The sequence below is a fragment of the Felis catus genome, chromosome B1 (assembly GCF_018350175.1).
Source record: "Felis catus isolate Fca126 chromosome B1, F.catus_Fca126_mat1.0, whole genome shotgun sequence".
Lineage (NCBI taxonomy): Eukaryota > Metazoa > Chordata > Mammalia > Carnivora > Felidae > Felis > Felis catus.
In genome coordinates, this window is record NC_058371.1 from 37309169 (window position 1) to 37328547 (window position 19379).

Below are 19379 nucleotides of genomic sequence, written 5' to 3' on the forward strand. Positions count from 1 at the left end.
GGACCCCATTGGGGATACTTAGACACAAACGTGCACACATGCACATAGAAAAAGCTCCAAAGTATATACACTAAAGTTCTAACCATAGTTTCCTCTGGGTGGAATGTGAGGAGTGCTAATGAAATAATACTTTCATTTTGGCTCTAGTGTCTGAGATTTTCTTTTTACAAAAAAAAAAGAGTTTATATGTTATATGATTTTAAAAATAGGACTAAAGGCCTTTTCAGTTCTATGACTCATCTGGCTGAAGTGAATTCTCGAGCACATTTTCCTTTTCAATATCATTTCTTAAATGAGATACCGCTGTGGAAAGCCAATACCAACACAGAAAGCACCCAATTATCACTAACTGGAATTGTGGGGAGCCCTTAGCCTGGGCTGAATGTGCCTCTCCCTGGGCTATGTGATTTATAAACTAGCAAATAGCCCATAGCCTGCCAACGGCTTTTCCACCAGCCTTTAGATGAGCCCCAAAGCCTTCCATTGTGTGAAACCACTATTCCCATTGGGGATCCATGAACATGCACATGGAAGCATGAGGCTCAGACAAAGATAAACTCCCATGAACCAGCATGGATCCCATGTCATATTACTGGAAAGGAGATAACAGAGTTTGGGCAGCAAAACCTTCTACAAAAATCCTATATGAGTGACTTGAGAATCAATCTGGTGAAAGAACAATTGCAATTGTTTTCAAATTATTCTTATGGTATGGTCCACATTAGTACTGAGAAAACAGACGAATTGTGTTTAGAAGAGAGCTGGCCTAGGATTATGAGGCTTTGCACAATCAGTATATATATATATATATATATATATATATATATATATATATAAAATGTTTCCCCAGATGTAAAGCTATCAAGATGAAATTGTAAGGAAATGTACAACTTTCTGAGAAGTCATTGATTCAAAAGAAAGGGGACAGTTACAATGGGAAGAGATGAGACATATCAGCACATATTCACAAGAGGCTGTGGGAAGAATTCTTCAAATTCATCTCAAGTAACATTTATTCAGCAGCTATTATACTATAAGCCCTGTGCTAATCACTGTCATGTATGCTTTGTGCCTAAGTTTCTTCATCTCTAAATGCAACAAAAAGTCTTTTAGAGCAGAAATACCTCAGATACTTCACGGGCTTTTTTTGTGCCCAGAAGAGGGAAAGAATTAGGTAGAGACCTAAGGACCTGGGAAGAATAGGTTCAGAGATGTTCAACCTGAGAACAAAAAGCAGATCAGAGGATGAATTTTGAACCCAACGAGGAAAAAAATCCCTGTATCCCAATATATCAGTTAAGGTTAGGTTTAGCAGCAATGAGAGACCTGGAGAATAACACTACAATGGGATGGAAATTTATATCTATCTCCAGGAAAAGAACTGCTGAGGTAGGCAGTCTGGTCTCATATGGATACTGTGTAATCATCAGGGACTCAGGTTCCTTCCAGCTATTTGCTCATCATCTCTATCTATGGCCTCACCTTAGCGGTTGGAGTGCTTTCTGAGTGTCATGTTACAAACAGCAAGATGGAGAGAGCAGGAAAGAACCTTTTGAGAAGTTTCACACAACGCTTCAATTAATCACATAACCACACCTAGCTGCCAGGAAGCTGAGAATAGCAGTCTTTGTGCTTCCTAGCTATTTTCTTCTGAAAAATGTGTCCAGCTGAACACCAGATCCTGCTTTTTTGGCAGTCAATGGGAGATTGCATATTTGCTATTTAAACAGCAGAGCCAGTCATACACAGTAACTGGGAGCTGAGAGAAATAGGTCTTACCTGGTACAGAGGAGATGCTCATAAACTGTGCATCAGTATGAACCAAAATAAATAGGATAAATAGAGGGCTGAGGTTAATTACCCCCAAAAGTGTGACGTCTAGGTGTGAAATCTAAGTTTAGTATTTTGGGGCATTAAGAGGTAACCCACTCAGAGATAAAACCAACTGCAAATTTTCTAAACTTTGTTTTAAGTCTATTTATTTATTTGGTGGAGAAGGGTCAAAGAGAGAGAGAATCCCAAGGAGACTCTGCACTGTTAGCACAGAGCCAGACACAGGGCATGATATCATATGAGATCATGGCCTGACCTGAAATCAAGAGTTGGACACTTAACCTACTGAGCCACCCAGGAGCCTTCCAACTGCAAACTTTCTATTTGAGGTATGCATTTCCCTGTTTCCTATTGTCACAGGTTTTTCATGGAGATCCCAGACTTCACAATTAGATGCAGTTCTGCTCTGATAACAGAGATGGTGTATTTAACAATCTTGGCTGGGATTTCCATCTTCTTGGAAAATGACCATTACAAGATGCCCACCACTCTTTCTTGGTCTTGAGTATGAATGGAGCCTCATGCTTCAATTCTGCAAGACCCTGGAAACTTCCTGAGTCACTAGCAGCCCCCAGCTCCTACCTTCTCAGTCCATCACTAGACTCGAAATACCATGAATCAGACCTTATCTTGTTTTACTGTCTATTGTTCTTAGCATCTAGCATAGTGCTAGGAACCCAATAAATAACTTTGAATGAATAAATTGAATACATTCTTTTAGCTACCAGCAAATGGATCCTCCAAAATGCTATGTTTGTCATATTACTCTACTCAGGGGTATCCAAGTGACTCCCTATTTTGCAACTAAAATTGACAACCCTCATACCCATCATCTGGGTGTCCACTGTGACAAACTCCCCATCCAACTCCTACCACTCCTAGCAGGCTGGTTTCCTCCTTGCCCCTCCTCATACCAAGTTGAGAGCAGAGCCTAGTCTTTATTTCTGATTCTTAATATCATCTTCCCACCAAGTTCCCTCCCTATAAGGTCCAGCACAAGATAATTTTACACAATTTTCCATCCCTAAGTTCAGCCAGTAACAACTTTCCCTCATTTTAGACTAAAATCAAAATGTTTCTCATTTGCATTGCTCTTTACAGAAGAGCAAAGCCTCCTTACATTTACTATTCCATTAGGTTGTTTCCAAATTCTAGCTCCATTCTTCAAAAGAGGCTCAGAGAAGTCAGTGTCTTGCTCTTGGTTATATGTCAAGAAGTGGGAGAACTGAGACTCCAGCCTTGGCCATTCGATTCCAAGAGCCATGTCTTTCTACCATGGCTCCTTGCACTGGGTCTTCTGGGCACATTGGTCCTTGGTCTGCCTGTCTCGACCTGCAGCCCACGGCTGGAGAACCATTCTCTACACGTTTCACATGCACGTACATGCACACACATAGTTTGCTTCCCTCTCTTTGCTGGCAGCCCTTTCTGCTTTCTGATTATCACCCACTATGAATAATGCTATTGAATACATGGGACTTGCTGCACATTACTTGTCAGGTTATGAAATCACAGTGGCAACAGCAAAGGCAAGGGGGCATATTCTTGTTACAAACATAGCAGGTCACTACAGGAAGCTGTCCTTAGTTAAGTGTAGCAGAAATATATAATGAGTCTGGAAAACGAGATACTGAGAAATCTACTCCTGAGTCTGCCACCAACCAGCTAGATGACCTTAGGAAAGTTACCTTGTCCCCCAGGGTCTCAGTTTCTTAATCTGCAAATAAGGTGGCTGAGTCAAATATCTCTCAGATCTTCTTTTAACTGAAAGATGCCCTCTGTTATTGATTTATGCTTGCAGTGGCTCAGTGCCCCCCACCGGGGGATATTACCAAATCAAACTCACTACTCTGTTCAACACCTCCCCTTCACATCCCCACACCTCCAAGAATCTGGATGTACACTCATTTCCTGACTCTACCAACCTACTTCACAAAACACTTCTCTAACCAGCCTCTGTGAGAACCAGAACCCACGCTCCCTCTCAACTCACTACCCAGCCAGCACTCAGGGACCCAGTGGTGCACACTGGCTTTCAGAGTTGTACCGTTTGCAAGTGCTGCCACCTCCTGGATCTTCCATCTCTGGGCATTCCAGCTAGAGCGTCTGCCCAGATGCTGGCTCTTCCAGCTCCCTGGGACCAGCAATGCATCATGGCAAGTGCACTTGTTTGTTATTTACACTATCGTTCCCAGGACCCCATCTGTTACTCCAAACCTTCTTTCTGATGTAATTGAGATTTTTTAAAGTTAGATGCATGAGAGCCCCATGTCTAATCACTCACACTGCATGCCCAGGCTCCAGGCCAAGGTTCCACAAAGATAATAAATACCAGGCACTAAAACTAGCCTGTCAGGCCCTGGGACAAGTGTTCTGGGAGCCAGTGGAGCCTACAGCTTGGGCCTAGCAGGCTTTTCTCATGTCTCATCCTGGAACCGAGGCTAGGGCAGCTTCAGCTATTTAATTGTGATGACAACTCACTGGAAAGCCACAGAAAGGGAAGCAATAGGAGGTAGCTTCATCTCATCCACAGCGGCCTCCGGCTCTGCCCTGATTAAATCTATAATCACCTTCTCACCTAAGGAAGCCCTGACCTAGATTCTTAAAAGATATGGGTAGTGTGAGATGACAATTATAGAAATAATAAAATCTCAGAATGTTAGAGTTGGAAAGAATTGTAGAGATCATCTGGGTTCATAGAATACAGATGAAAAATCCCCAAAGAGGCAAGTAACTTTCCAAGTTCAATCAGCCAGTTAATGGTTGAGCTGGAACAAGAGCTGGTGTTGTGATATAGAACCCAGTGCTCTTGCCCATTGCTCAATGATAACTTACATAGAGGCAGTAGGAGCAGGTGTCACAGAAGAACATGACAACCCAAGTAAGAAAACCTGGAATGCAATCTCATTGAGTGATTTGGTGCTCACTTAGCTTAGTTTCCACATATGTAAACTCTATATGATACAATCTTACACATAAGGTTGTTGGGTATACTAAATAAAATAATATAAAGCACTTAACATAATACTCTTTACATAGTAAATGTAGAATATATATGTATATATATGCTTTTATTATTTACTTATGATACTAATAATCCTACCCATCTAAATGTCAGTGCCTCAAAAACATTAATTAATTAGAAAAAAGGAATGACTCTCATCATTTTATAAATAAATAGGGAAGAAGCTACAGGAATCCACATGTAGTGGTTACCCAAAAAGGTCACAACCCTGCCTAGGTAGCACAAAGCAATAACCCAACTTCAGATGCCAGTTCTAACTCAATTCCTGTGAACTCAAACAAAGAAAATGAAAGTCTGTATTCAATCATCATTAATTCTGTGATTGGATTCTGGGAAACCAGGAAAAGACATCTATTTAACAAAGAATTACATAGCACTTACACATACCAGGCACTATTCTAAATGTTTTACAACAATTAATTCAATTAACCAACCTAATTTAATTCAGTAAGAAATTAAAGCAGTAAGAAAAGAATTTCCATGAGTTCCCACCACAGAACTATACATTCACCTGTACATACCCACTCTACTTTCTTTTCTGTTACTGCGGATGAGCCATCTGTGCTTCTAGCTGAGGCCATTTCTTCCCTGTGTGCTAGATCCCATCACCTCTTAGCTAAAACCATTGCCCCAGAAACTCTCCCCTCTCTCCTTTGTCATACTGGATCTTATTAGATCCTTTGAAGTAGAAAAATAAATGCTATTTTTTCTCCCATTGAAAAACGAAACAAGCAAAAAGCATACACACACACATATACACCCTCTCTTAGTTCCACTTAGCTCCAACTTTCACTTCATTTCCCTCCTTTGATCATAATTCCCTAGAAGAGTTCTTTGGGTGCATTGTATCCAGTTTCTCTTGTCAACACAACCCAATCAGTCTCTCACTCCCTACATGCTACCAAAACTGCTTGTCGAGGTCACCAGGGACTTCTTGCTTCAAGGGTCAATCTCAGTCTTAATCTTACTTGATCTTTAACAATATTTGACACAGTAGACCACTCTAGTTAGAACACTTTCTTCTCTTGGCTTCCATGGTACCACATTATATACTTATGATACTAAAAATCCTGCCAATCTAAATGCCAATGCCTCAAAAAAATTCATTATTTAAGGAAAATTAAGGACTCTCATCATTATATTAATAAATAGGGTAGAAGCTTTCCTCATACCTATAACTGCTTCTTCAGACTTGTTTGCTGATTCTTCATTACCTCAAAATGTTGATAATCTGAAACATGGCTTCACTATCACTGATAAGCTTGTAATTCCAGATGCATATGCTTATCAGTGACCTCTCTCTGGATTCACTTTTTTTTTTCTTTTATCTAACAGCCTTAAATATCTACCTTTAACATGCTCAAAAATTAAAGTCCTGGGGCACCTGGGTGAATCAGTCAGTTAAGTGCCTGACTCTTGATTTGGCTCAGGTCATGATCTCACACTTTGTGAGATTAAGCCTGCTTGACATTCTCTCTCTCCTCTCTCTCTCTCTCTCTCTGCTTCTCCCTCTCCCCCCCCCCACTCAAAATAAATAAATAAACTTAAATAAATTAAAGTCCTAAAATATGTTTTCTCAGATGATTCACCCACAGACTCTGGTGGCTCTAACTTCATCCAACTGCTTTTCATCTAACTCCAAATAAAAGTCATATACTGCGATCTATACGGCCACACAAAAACACTACTTGAACTGATAAGTGAATTGAGCAAGGGTGCTATATAGAAGATAAATGTTCAAAAATCAACTGTTTTTCTGTATACCAGCAATGAACAATTAGAATGTAAAAATTTGGGGGGCTCCTGGGTAACTCAGTCAGTTAAACTTTTGACTCAATATTAGCTCATGTCATGATCTTGCTGTTTGAGTTTGAGCCCCTCCTAGGTCTCCATGTGCTGGGCATGGAGCCTGCTTGGAATTCTCTCTCTGGCCCTCCCTTGCTCATTCTCTCTCTTTCTCTCTCTCTCAAAATAAATAAATAAACATTTTTTAAAAGAAAGAAAGTAAAATTTTTAATAGCTTCAAGACTATAGCATACATAGGAATAAGTTTAACAAAATATGTACACTGACCATTGCTGAGAGAAAATTAAAAATGACTTAAATGAATGAGCAGATATGCTATGCTCATGATTTGGGAGACTCAATATTATTAAGATGTTATTTCTCCCTTAAATTAATCCATATATTCAATGTAACCTTAGAAGCTGAGGAGTCTTTTTGGCAGAAATTACCAAGTTCCAAAGAACTTGGAATAGTTAAACAATCTAAAAAAGAGAATTAAATTGGAAGGCTTAAACTTCTTTCAAGACTTACTATAAACACTAGTAATTAAGACAATGTGTTATTGGTGAAAATTTGACTTCTTGGTGAATAGAACCGAACAGAGTTCAGAAAGAGTTGCACATTTATAGTTAATTGACTTTCAACAAAGGTGCCAATGTATTCAATGAGGAAAGGATAGTCCTTGACAAATTATGCTGGAACATCTCCATATCTGAAATGAAAAAAAATAAACTTAACCCTCAAATCACACCATAAACCCAAATTAACTCAAAGTAGATCATGATCTAAAGGTAAAAAATCCAAAACTAAAAATGAACAAACAAAAAAACCAAAACAAAACCTATCAGAAAGAAGAAGGAAATCCTTAAAATTTGAAAATCTTCGATTTACAGGCCTAAATTTCTTAGGATGCAAAAAGCATGAACTATGAAAAAGATACATTTTACTTTATCAAAATTTTTAAAAAATGTACTCTTTGAAAAATAACATTAGGGGAAAAAGGGTAAACCACAGACTAGGGAGAAAATATTCATATAATACAATCTGACAAGAGACTTATATCTAGAAAATATAAAAATATTTTTCATCTCAAAATTTTGAGACAAAAAACTCAATTGTAAAAGCAGGCAAAAGATTCAAGCAAGCACTTTACAAAGGAAGATATGTAAGGGTCCCAAAGCACATAAAAAGACTCAACATTACTAGCCATCAGATTAATGCAAACTAAAACTTCAGGGAGATACTATTACATAGACACTAGTATGGCTTGAATTTAGAAGACTAACAATAACAAAGGTTGATGGAGATATGGAGCAACTGGAGCTCTCACACATTGCTGATGGAGGTGTGAAAAGGCACAACCACTGTGGAAAACTGCTTGGCAATTTCCACAAAGTTAATTTCCACAAACTTTTCACAAAGTTCCTCAAAGTTAAATGTACACTTACTCCATGGACACAGCAATTTCACTTTTAGATATTTATGCAAGATAAATGAAAATATATGCCCCCCCACACATACAAAAAAGAATTGCAAACAAATATTTATAGCAGATTTACTATAATTATCAACTACTAAAACTGTTGTTTTAATTTATCAATAGCTCCAAATTATCAACTGGTAAACTGTCTATTAATAGGTGAAATATTAAGCAAATTGTGGTGCATCCACACAATGGAATCCGTATGAGGATAGAAAGGAATAAACCATTGAAACTAGCAACAACATGGATGAATCTCAAAAACATCAGGTTGAATGAAATAGTAGAAAAAGCAGGCTAAACTATGATGACTGACAGCATATCAGTCTATACATAGGGTCAGAGATGAAACAGGGATCGGCTATGAATAGGGATGAGGGAACTCTTGGGGGGTGATGAAAATACTCTATCTTTATTCTACATTTGTCAAAACACATCTAGTAGAGCACTTAGAATGACTGCATTTTATTTTATGTAAGTTATACCTCAACAAAGTTAATTGCAGAAAAACAAAATTCAAGATGCTTACTATGACCTAAATGATGCAACACAACCTGGCCTGACTATTACCTCTCTGATATCATCTCCTACCGCCCTCCCCAGCTTCGGCTACCTGTTATTCCCTCCCCCTTGAATGTTTTTTATGTAGGTATTTACATAGTTGGATCTCTCATGTCCTCTAATTATTTGCCCAAAATGTCACTTGTTTATAAAGGTATTCTGTGGCCACACTATCTAATTTCAAACCCCACCTCCATGCTTCCTATTGGCTCTTCATCCCTGTGTAACATACTGCTTTATTTTGTTTATTGTTTGCCTTATCCCATGGAGAATTTGAGTTTCAAATTCAAGAATTTGTGCTCCGTGAGGACAGATATTGTTCTATTTTGTTCACTGCTATATTCTTAGTGCCTGAAATAGTACCTAGCTGTGGCATAGATGCCCTGTTATCCCCCAAAGTTTCCCATTAAATAGATTTAATACTGTAAATGCCCAGCAAGAGACTGCATTTCCCAGCCCACTTCTTTTTTTTGTATTAAATATAATTTATTGTCAAATTGGTTTCCATACAACACCCAGTGCTCATCCCAACAGGTGTCCTCCTCAATGCTCATCACCCACTTTCCCTTCTCCCCCGCCCCACCCCCCACCCAGGTGGGGGCTGCGGGAGAATCCTTGACAATGGTGTGGTAATAGAAGTAATGTGTGTCACTTTTAGGTGGAGATGGTTAAGAAGTGGGTGCTGTGTGTCTTTGTAACCCACTCTTTCCTTAATCACCAGCTGGCAATGAGGAAGTCTAAAGACCTAGTGGGTAGTGGAACCACAAGATGGAAAGAACTTGGGTTTCTCAATCACCACACGGAAGGCCACCTGCTGAACAACCTTTAGGATTTGGAGCAAAATGTTAACTTTAATTGTTTCAAGCTATAAAAATCATTTTCTACAACAGATATTTTTCTAACTAACAATAGGCACAGAGTTGATGCTCAGTAAATTTTTGTTTGATGAATTAACAGATGCCGTTAAAGAACAATACAGCAGTTTGTATTAAGTATGAAATCTGGTATCACACTATAGAATAGCACATGCCATACTTAGAAGAAAAATTGGCAATTTCATAAATTAGACTGTGTTTGGTGAAAAATACTCAATGTGTTAGCTTAACTAAAACTTTGTACCTCAATTACAATTGTTAGGACATTGAAGTATAGCATGATACTGAGGTACAGTGAAAATAAAATGTAATAATGATAATACTTTCCTGATTTCAAAATTTATGGATCCCACTGCTACAAAACAAAGCAGAGAACCTGTTTAAAGCCCCAAGATCCTATCCCAAATGGAAATGTAAACAGCATCCCCCATATTCTAGCCATTAGTGGTGAGGGTGGGGAGTTATGTGGATTCAAACACCTCTTATTGAAACATATACTCTACAGATGTATTAGGATCTGCCAAAATTTTTAAATTTATTTATTTATTTTGAGAGTGAGAGTGAGAGCATGAGCAGGGGAAAGGCAGAGAGAGGGAGAGAGAGAATCCTAGCTCCTGCTGACAGTGCGGAGCCTAACTCAGGGCTCAATCTCATGAACTGTGTGATCATGACCTGAGCCAAAATCAAGAGTTGGACACTTAACCAACTGAGCCATTCAGACACCCAGATCTGCCAAATTTGAGAGAACTCCTTGTCTCCACCCCAGCATCTGTAGCGTAGAAGTTACTTTGTTCAGTTATGGCCATGAAGTGAAGTTTCAGGACTTTGGGATACAAGAATTAGTCAAAGTGATTTTACCATGACTTTGTTCCCATTTTAAAAAAAGATAACAAACACTCAGATAATATTTGCACTGCTCCTAGTTCTTGCTGTAACTGAGCTTTTAAGTCATGTCATATCAAGTCAGAATTTTTCAAAGAAACTTGTTCACATTCCAAAACCAAGATTCCTGGGAATGATATAAAGTCAACTGTTTCCAAGGGGATAGATGTCTGGAACCCCATTCTTAGCCTCCCCAGACAAAAGCCATAGGCCAGAGGTGATGACCAACTATCAACTCTTTTACCCTGTTTGAGGGACAACATTGCCTCTATTATTCAACAGAAACACTAAAAAGGAAGTGAAAATTATCTGGACAGAGGACTTCTATCAGGAATTTTGCAAACCTTGCATGTTCTTTCTCCTTGTTTCATTTTTACATATATTCATTTAAATGGAGTTAAATGATGGTAATTTTGTGTCTGGGAAATTCCTGAGATCATTGAAAAAGTAACATTACATAAAATTCTCTGATACGTAAAATTCTAAGCATTTTCTCAATCATTAAAATTTATTGCCATTTGTGAGGGTTTTTTCAAACTAACTTGTTTTTTTCATACCCCACTCTGCTCTTTCTGGGGGGATTAGATTGGTAATGTTTGAGGAGACTATATCCATGTACCTCATGAGGCTATTTGAAGGACTGTCCATCCGTGAACATGCCTCATGGCTTTAGAGAGAGATTCTGAGTTCTTGGCTCAGATATACTCACCAAATACGCCTTTCAGAACTTTTATGGGTGTAAGTGATATGATGTGGCCAAAAATCCAAACTGTGCAATTGTGCATAACAAATATACAATATGCCATAAAAACTTAATACAATTTAAATAAAATTTCTACATATGTGCTGAAAAAATATATATACATATACATACATACATTCAGGAAGGGGCTCCATGGATCTTAATGAGACCAACTTGGAAAAAACAAAAAGAAAGAAAATAGTTTGTGGATACCATATCATTCCCATAAGAAAAAAATATATATATTATTAATTACATAGGAGCTGTCAGTTAAGGGGGGGATGTTCATGCTCATAAATTGGGTTTTTTATTTAGGCTTTCCCTTAAAATGAAGTTGCATTAGCAAATTTTGAGGTCAGGGACAATATTTCATATCTTGTATACTTTTCTATGGAGACTAGCACAGGACTGGAAACAGCAAATTCTTGGTAAATATACATGAATGGATGCATTCACATTTATGAGCAGTCATGTTGTAAACCTTCCAACAGTAGCTGCCTAATGTTTACCGTTTGAGAGAATTCACCCATTCATTGGTGATGCTTTGGTGTACATTTTCTTCTAATTGTCTTCTAATTTGGCCTTGGTCAGAGATGTCAGGGCATGAAAATATTTGTCAAGTCTGCATCCTGGGGTGATGTATAATATGTGGATGCCTCCACACCTTCATGGAACACAGTCAGCATTCATTGGCTAAACGTCCATAACAAAAGTGTAAACTATTCCTTAGTCAAAAACCTTTGGAATCAAGTCACAACTTATGAATTTCTAATAGTCTTGGTGAATGTATCATTGGCGAAATGTCACCAAAATCTTATAACTTGCAGATAGAAATAAAGTCACAAAAAAATCAATAACATGGAGTTCTTCCCCCTTTACACCCATCCCCAAGAATTTCTAGGGGCCCAAAACAGAAATTTACCTTTGCTTAGAAACCTGCATGTCTGGCCCAGTTCTCAAGAGCATCCAGCATGTTCCTCTTGTTTGACAGAAGACACTTTCAGGAAAACCACTAAAAAGTCTCATCACTGTCACAGCTGAGAGTCTTTTCCTGATTTTATGCTCCACTTTGTCCTTTTTTCTTCCCAGACAACCTCAAAATCTGTCCTAACACACACACACACACACACACACACACACACACTTATAGTAAATCCTGCATCTCTGTTTCTCAAGGATCTGTAACATTATATTCGCCTTCCCCTATGTTCCTGTCCCATCCAGGCCTCATCCCCTGATACCTTCATCTGGCCCCGCAGTCCTCCCCTCCTTCCTTGGCTGTTTCTCATCTCCTCTAGAAAAGGCTACCCTCTAGGTCTTTTCACCTGCTGTCATCTCCATGGCTCTTTTCCACTCACTCTGCCAGAAAGGCTCTATTTCTCTCCATCTCACTGATTTCACAAGTACAGTTGGTCCTTTTCTTTGTATTTACTAGAAACACTCAATAAATCCTCAATGCTTCAAATAAATACCTGGTGCTAAATACCCTTTACGGCCAGCATCCCTTTATAAGGCTGAACCTCCAGGTAGAAAAGTGTGTGTTGCTCCCCATTACTCTCTCTCACTCCTGCCACCTCTCTGCTTCATCACTATGGTTCTATTAGATTTTGGCAGCTTAAAGGCCCCCCTGCTGCTGCTTCTGTAGATTTAAAGGATGATTTTAAAGCAGGATCTTTGACCAGATTTCTAGCATTCTGCTAAGAAAGTCTTGGTGTAATTAAACACTGCTGTAAGGAGGAGGGAAAGTTCCCACACATACACGTTTACTCACACACACATGTCTTGCAAAGCCAAGTGCAGCAAGCTAATGCCTCCCTAAGCTGGGCTGAACTTCCAAGTGAGAGGGGACCATCTCTCATCCCTGACACTTGCAGTTCATTAATATCTGCTCATGTCCTGTGACAGAAAGGAAAGAATGCAAAGAAGCACTTCCTTCAAAGTTTTGATGTGGGAACATTCTTCTGTCCTGATGCTCAGGTCCCCAACCTGCATGAGGAAGAAAACAGGTAACATTTAGAATCTTTTAAGCAATATTTGGGATATTTTTTATTTGACACACATTCTAACCTTGAGCTTTTTATTCATAAAACTGAACTCTAGCTAGCAACTTTTTCAGGGACACCCTAATCTATGATGATTACCAAGGAAGGACTCAGAACCTAGCACTACGGTGCCCACAATCTCTGCCTAGGGCTCTCTCCAAGATAGTACACACCTAGGACAGGCAACTCCCAGGCCACTGACTAACTTGCAACCTCTCTGCCTGAGCTGCTTAGGAATAGGGGGATGCTGGCCATTTACATGTACAAGAGTGGCTCTATTCAAGCAAATCTGGTTGATGAAAAACCACTTGGAAGAAGGAAAAGATGACTTGAGAGATGCTATCACCTTACAAAAAAGTGCTCTGTAAAATGATTCACCATAGAATTACCTTAAGCAAAAACATTTCTATTACATTAAAATATGATCTTATTTACCAAAATTCAAACATTATACAACTTTTGAAGAACATGCTATTACATGGGGAAGTACAGAGATGTCTAAATAATGCCCAAAGAACATCCCCAAGGTAGGTTTAGTTGTAGAACCGAAGTGAATTTTCATCTGTAAAAGGTGCCCCAAAACATATTCAAAGGGTCTTACCCCCACCTGAATTTATGGTTTCTTATTAAAAAAATTAGAACTTTCACTTGTAAAAAACTCAGATAAAATGTCAGTATTATTCTCTCCCTTTGGAGCCAGAAGACACTCCGAGAAGCGAGTACAGGATCAACCTGTGCTGCATGAATGGAGTCAGGAACAGGCCCCAACACCCAAAGTGGTTTATTCCAGACTGAATTTTATCCCATTCCTCTCTCCCTCCCCTGTGGGACATACTTTGTCAAAACAAGGGATGGTGCTAGAGGTCCATAGTGGGCAGGAGAGCCATGCCTCTCCACAGCACGCAGGGGGGCCATGGCTCTCCAGATAAAGGTGAGATGAACAGTGTTAAAAATCTCCTGTGCACAACCTTCTTCTGATTCCTGCCCTGAGCTGAGCATGGGAAGGGACTGAGGGGCCAGCAGAGAGCCATCCTGCAGGCTGGGAATCCACACACCCTCCCTTCTTTTGAGTCCCCAGGACCAAGGATAAAGCCTGGACCCAAGACTGGAGTGTACAGTGCGATTTCTCATTCTATTGCCACCTCTTGGGTCAATGGCAGCCCTTTTCTCCTGGCCATCTTTGCAATCCTGACACCCATAAAACAAAACTGACCCAAGAGGCTATGTGTCTCCCTGAGCCACCTGAAAAAAAATCCCTTGGTTCTTGGTTTGGGGTGATGAGCATCCTATATCTAGGCCTCTGCCTGCTCATGTGCTGCCTCTACTGGCCTTGGTGGGGCACTGGATTTAATTGTATGTTTTTCCCATCTTTTGCTGCTAGAGCAGCAGCTTCTTAGTAGTCTCAGTCCAGAAGAAATCTTTGCATTATGGCTCACAGCTGAGATCCTCGGGTTAAAAGAAATTACTCATGAAAGGGCAGCCTGGGGTAGAAAGCAGCAGATCAGAAGAAAGCCAGGCTTCCAAAGGAGAGGGACTTCAAGGGTTTATTGACATGAGGGAGATCACAGCTCTGGCTTCAGGCCTAGCTGCTGACATTTTTGATAGATTTAGGCACTGCAGTTTGGTTTGGAATTATTTTTTAACTCAAGCTAAGAGGTCGGAGTGAGGTGTTCTGATCTGCTCATGATGGTCTCACTGATGCCCGGGCAGAATTAAGAGAAAACAATGAGAATTGTTTCCTTTTCCCTCTTACCTCATGCCTCTTTGTCCCTTCTCCCTCCCTCTTTCCTCCTCCATTCTCATCCCTTTTGAACCTGACTTATTGTCCCTCTTTTCCTGGTCCCTCTGTTCTTACCTCCTCATGCCTCTCACAACAAGTGTTCTGGAGTGACCCCAAGAAAAAAGCAGAGCTACTCATGGGTGGAGGACCAAGGTGGCCAGGGTCTGTACTCAGCCCTCAGATCCAGCTTGCCTGTTAGGCCCTGACACGCTGACTGGCACCCAGACCCAGGCACAAAAAGCCCAACATGAGAGACAGAAGGACCCATATTGCTTCATTTGTATAGTGCTTCTTGTTAGTCTTCCCTAAAGTTTCTGTACCTTTAGCGCTCCACACACCCCTACCCCAAGTAAAGCACTAAGGATGTTGATGTTTCCATTTAACAGAGGAGCCTACAGACCTTAGAAAATATTCACAGAGCCAGAAAGGCCAGACTTCCTAGGAGGAAAGCCAATCACAGAGTTGGATCTGGTCTGTCTGATGTTGCAAGCCTATAGTCAGAGGTGAGAGTGGAGGATACTTTCTGGATCAGCTACCATTGCTTCTCACTTTCTGGGAGATAATGCTGATGCTCAGAAAGGAGAGAGATTTCTCCAAGGTCCAATAGTGATTCTAAGATAAGACTAAACCAGAAATCATGTCTACTACTGAGGAGAGGAACACATATAATTTTTCTATTTTTTACTACTCTTTAAGCAATGTGAGGGACTCCACTATTTGCCAACAATATAAAAAGAGCTAGTATTAATTGAGCAACTGCTAATGTCAGGCATTGGGCATGTTCAGGGACATCAAATGTTCTGTCCTATCTCCTACTCCCTATGCTATGAGTTATATTTTACTATTATTATTATTTTTTTTATCTGAAGCTCAAGGCTATTAAATGACTTGTCCAAGATCTCAAGGCTAATGAGCAAGAGGGCTGGGACTCAACCCCAGTCCCGTCTGTCTCTACTATAATTCTCTCCATGTTCATAGGACTGGGAACAACACTAACAGCTGTCCATCCAAGGGATGTTCCAGAAGAATGTTTATCTCTCAGATCAAATTACTCATCCCTGAGCAAAGCTAGGAATAGTTGTATTTAGAAACCACAGCACTGTGCTGGATGGTAAGTGGCAGCTAACTCCAAGCAAGTTCAACCCCTATTCCCAGATCTTGCTTCCAGTTCTCAGGAAGGAGGCACTGGATGGGCCAGGGTGAAAGTCTTCTAGCTGAGCTGCTAGTGAAAATGTCTTTTCAGGCTGCATTTTGACACTTCTCAGTGCAATGATTTATTGGATGATAGAAAAAGATTGTTCTTTTTCTCTAGTGGATCCTGAAGATTTGGTAAGAGCTGCTGGAGCTGTTATTCAAACAGATTTTTCACACACTGCTCCAGCATTTCATGCTATGTTCACTGCTACATATTACCTGAGTGAATTGCTGCACCTCCTCTGTCAGGGAAAGGGACCTGGGACAGGGCTACATGCCACACCCAAAGAGGGTTTCTCTCTGCCCTGAGCCCCTTTCTAAAAGCCAGTGTCCTCTCAACAAGTTGGGCTACTGAATAACTGTTTAAAAAGCCTTAGAGAAAGTGGTGACCATGCAAGAAAGAATAAAAGAAAAATGTATATATTTTTGCATCTTCTCCTTGCTTCTCATTTCAGTTTTTACCAAAATTTAACATGCATTAGGATCTCCTGAAAAACTGGTTTTCTGGGTCCTGTCCTTTCAGTGATTTAATTTAGTAGGTCTGGAGTGAGACCAGAAAACATCACTTTCATAAATGTTCTAGTTAATTCTGATCAGGTATCTAATCAGGTATTTAAGGAGCCACAGTTTGTTTGTTTATTTGTTTGTTTGTTTGTTTATTTTCAATAAATAATTTTATTTATTTTAGTTTTTTTAATATGAAACTTATTGTCAAATTGGTTTTCATACAGCACCCAGTGCTCATCCCAACAGGTGCCCTCCTCAGTACCCATCACCCACCCCCCCTCCCTCCCACCCCCCATCAACCCTCAGTTTGTTGTCAGTTTTTAAGAGTCTCTTATGTTCTGCTAAGGAGCCACAGTTTAAAGGCCTACCCATGAGCAATTTAAGTAGGGAGGCTAGGTTTTGCTGTGTTGGCAAGTTGGCCAGTGAAGAATGCACTGGGCTGCTGTCAGGAGGCCCAAGTTTCCATTTAGCTATGCCCCTAGCAGGGACTCTGGGAAGGAAGGAGAACCTCAGAAAAAGAGGGATTGACCTCTCAGGGTTTTAGTCTCCTCATCTGTGAAATTCATGCTGAGCTGAGTGTCTCTGAGTCTCTTCCGGCTCCACTAGACCAGAGCCTGGACCCCCACATTCCACTCCAGAGAACCACAGTAGTCAGCTAGAGCTGGAGGTGTTATTGACAAGCCAGGTTAGGATCAGGGAGGAAAGGAGGAGCAATTATAGAATGATTTTTAAGTGACAAGTGCTTTACATTCATGGCCTCAACTAATCTCACAAGCCTACACAGTAGTGCTGTGGGTGGAATGTTTGTGTCTCCCTAAAGTCCATATATTAAAACCTTAATCCCCAGTGTGATGGTACTTAGAGGTGGGGTCTTTGGGAAGTAATTATGTCATGAGATCAAGCCCCCATGATTGGACTGGTGCCCTAATAAGGAAGAGACATTAGGAAGATGATCTCTCTCTCCACCATGTGAGGACACAGAAAGAATGTGGCTGTCTGCAAACTAGGAAGTGGGATCTCACCAGACATAGACTCTGTGCTTACCTCAATCTTGGACTTTCTAGCCTTCAGACTGAAGTAAATAAATTTGTTGTTTAAGCCCCCAGTCTGTGGTATTGTAAGATAATAGAAAATAAATAAGCCCCCAGTTCTTGGCACAGAGCTCCCAAAACCCTTGTAATATTAAGGCACTATGAGCATATTCTATTCTAACATATGCTCTTTGACTCGAGTTTCTGACAGAGTTTCTGAATCCCTTAGAGTTTCCTGTTAGTAGTTCCTGTTTTTCTTTCTTTTTTTTTAAAGTTTATTTATTTAGTTTGAAAGAGAGAGTGCATGAGCAGTGGAGGGGCAGAGAGAGAGGGAGAGGAAGAACCCCAGGCAGGCTTCACACTGTCAGCATAGAGCCCAAAGCAGGGCTTGAACTCACAAACCATGAGATCATGACCTGAGTAGAAACCAAAAGTTGGGCACTTAACCAACTGAACCGTCCAGGTTCCCCTAGTAGTTTGTTTTTCTAATGAAGTAACTCTTGGTGGGCTCTTGGATGGGGCCTGGTCACCTGAAAGACCAAGCCATAATTAGAAGCTTGGAATTTTCAGCCTCACTCCCCATTCTCCAGAATGGGGAAAAGGTCTAGAAATGGAGTTAGTGATGAGTCCTACCTATTTGGTGAAGCCTCTGGAAAAATCCTACAAGACAGAGTTCAAAGAGCTTCCAGTTTCATAAATACATCCATGTACTAGGAGGATAATGCACCTAATTCCACAACAACAGAAACTCCTGAATGTGGGACCCTCCCAGACCTCACCTTATGTGCCTCTTCATCTGGTGGTTTATCTGTATTCTTATCATATACTTTAATAAACTGGTAAATGTTAGTAAATGTTTCCCGAGCCCTGTAAGCCAGTCTAGCAAATAATCAAATCCAAGGGAGAGGAAGTTATGGGAACCTCTAATTTGTAGCAGTGTCAGAGAGAAGCTGTGTAACTCAGGGGCCTACTACTTGCCACTGGCATCTGAAGTGGGGGACAGTCTTGTGGGACTGAGCCCTTAACCTGTGGGATCTGATGAGAGAATTGAGTTAAATTGTAGGACACCCAGCTGGTGTCACAGAGAATTGTGTGGTGTGAAAGAAACCCTACACATCTGGTGGCAGAAGTGTTGTGGATATGGTAGTTGTGTGAGAGAAACCCGGGAGGAAGGGTCGGGTTTTTTTGTTTCCAAGTATTTTTGTTGTAGCAGCCCAAACTGACTAAGACAGGTAGGTATCCTTAACAGCGTTTTGCTTATAAGAAAACTGAAACTCAAGGAACTTGCCCAAGATCATAGAGCCAGTAAGTGACAAAGCTGAAATTGACAAATAGGTCTGATTTCCAGTTTAAATATTCCTTCATAGAGCTATTCTTTCATTCATACCTTCAAAAATATTTACTGCACACCCACCATGTGCCAGATGCCATTTTAGGCATTGAAAATATAATATTGAATATGATAAAGTCCTTGGCCCAATAGAACTTAACTCCTTGTGTGGGAAGACAGAGCATAAAGAAGTAAAATAATTAGACAATTGCAGATAGTAATAAAGACTATGAAGAAAAGAAAATGTTTTCAATGTGGGTGACATTTAATCTGAAATCTAAATGGCAAGACATGCCCACCCCTCCTGCACAT